This window comes from Alligator sinensis, unplaced genomic scaffold (assembly GCF_000455745.1).
Source record: "Alligator sinensis unplaced genomic scaffold, ASM45574v1 scaffold348_1, whole genome shotgun sequence".
Lineage (NCBI taxonomy): Eukaryota > Metazoa > Chordata > Crocodylia > Alligatoridae > Alligator > Alligator sinensis.
The window spans coordinates 1,948,187-1,948,448 of NW_005841932.1; positions in this window are offsets into that span (position 1 = coordinate 1,948,187).

Here is a 262-nt window from a genome sequence, read left to right on the forward strand (position 1 = left end):
GCCATCAGAAAAGCTAATGGCACTTTATCGTGCATCAGCAGATGCATGATGAATAGATCCAAGGAGGTGATACTTCCCCTCTATCGGGCGCTGGTCAAACCGCAGTTGGAGTACTGCGTGCAATTCTGGGTGCCGCACTTCAAGAGGGATGTGGATAACCTGGAGAGGGTTCAGAGAAGGGCCACTCGTATGGTTAAGGGCCTTCAGACCAAGCCCTACGAGGAGAGACTAGAGAAACTGGATCTATTCAGCCTCCGCAAGA